Below are 1,710 nucleotides of genomic sequence, written 5' to 3' on the forward strand. Positions count from 1 at the left end.
CCCCCTTCCCCTCCGTCCCTCCCCCTGCCCGGGCCTCACCTGGAGCAGGTACAGGAGGCGGTGGCAGACTTGCTTTGCTGGGGTCCCCGGAATAGGGGGAGGCCATGTCAGCAGCCCGGGGTCAGACTTGTTTACCTGGCTGCCCTGGAGACGGGGGCGGGGCCTCCTGGGGGAGGAAAGAACCTTGCATTTAAAGGGGCCCCACCTGGCAGGGGGCTGGGCCGGACAGGGGAAGGGAGATGAGCTGGCGCCTGGCCTCCCCCCCACTCCCCTGCAGCCACCCAGCTCCCGTGCCTGGCGGCTAGGAAGCCGGGGGAAGGGGGGGGGTGAAGATCCTTTATGACCCGGCTGAATGTCCATTTTGTTACATGGCACCACCATGTCATCGCTCTCCAAGGTAATTGCTTTCCTCATTTAATCTCGGGTAAAGTGGCTTCAGCCCTGTTTTACAGGCGGGGAACTGAGGCTCGGGGAGGTCAATGTGTGTATTTGCTGGTTGAATGGAGTCGCACCACTTGGCACGCCGACCCCAGGAAGGGGTTACCACACCAGGGGAGCCCAGTGGCGGGGCTCAGGGGTGGAGTGTGGACCTACGACCCAGGAGGTCACGGCTGGATCCCGGTCAGGGCACAGGCCCGGGGTGCGGGCTCCATCCCCAGTAGGAGGCGCGCAGGAGGCAGCCGATCCACGATCCTCTCTCATCACTGGTGTTTCCATCTCTCGCCCTCTCCCTTCCTCTCTGAGATCAGTAAAAATATATTTTAAAAAATAAAACACCACCGAGGGAAACGGTTCCCTTCAGTTGTCGAACGGACCGGCCGTGAGATGCAGTCAGGCCGCCTCTCCTAGCTGCAAGGGAGGCTGGGGAGGGTGGCCCCCACCTGGGCAGCAGGTGCTGGCCTTGGGCGGGACAGGAGGCAGCCCCGGAGGCCGCGAGGCTCGGGTGGGAGCAGTGGGTGAGCCCGAGAAGGAGCGAGAGAGTCAGCCGGGTGCGGGCAGGCCCTTTCCCGCCTGGTCACAGCCCACAGGCGCCTCCTCCTCCCTGGCCGGTCCCCTGGGGTCTCAGCAGCTCCCCCACCGCCCGGTTCCCTCCCCTCCTCCCCGCAGGGCAGGAAGGGGTCCAGGCAGAGAGCAGAAGGGCAGCCTGTGGGCCACCGCCCTGGGGGAGCGGAGGGTGGCCGCGCCCTGGGAGAGCGAAGGGTGGCCGCGAGGAGGGCCCAGCGCTGCCCACGCCGCCGGGATAATCCCTCCGGTGCTGCCACCGTCTTGCAGTTATTTTTAAAATCTCATTTTCAGAAAGTGGAAGAGAAAACCTCTCTCTCCTTTCTGTGAACAGCTAGGAGGGGGAAGGGAGGAGGCGCCGGAAGATGAGGCGTCGGGGCAGTGTGCCGGCTGGGGGCGTGGGAGGCTTCTGCTGACACTGGTGTCCCCCCCACCCCACCCCCTGGCAGCCCCTACAAAAGGCTCCTCTGCCTCTCACACAGCAGGTGCTTTGTGGGCACCTACTATGCGCTGGAGCCCAGCAGGGAGGGAACTCCGGGTCTCCACCTTTAAGGGGTGCAGTGTCCAGCGGGGAGACCCTGGCTCTGAGCCAAGGGCCAGCGGGAGCCCCAGGGATGGGGACCAGGGGAGGGGCACGGGCCTGGCCAGGGCCATGAGCAAAGGCCCCTGGAGGAGAGACAGGGCTGGGGAGCGCCCAGCAGACGGCGT

General features: G+C 65.4%; 1 protein-coding gene across 1 annotated transcript in view; it reads left to right on the top strand.

Annotated features, from left to right (window-relative positions):
• MROH5 (maestro heat-like repeat family member 5) overlaps positions 1-1,710 on the top strand; it is a 40,942-nt gene that overhangs the window by 3,925 nt on the left and 35,307 nt on the right. The window lies entirely within an intron of this gene.

This window comes from Myotis brandtii, unplaced genomic scaffold (assembly GCF_000412655.1).
Source record: "Myotis brandtii unplaced genomic scaffold, ASM41265v1 scaffold532, whole genome shotgun sequence".
NCBI lineage: Eukaryota > Metazoa > Chordata > Mammalia > Chiroptera > Vespertilionidae > Myotis > Myotis brandtii.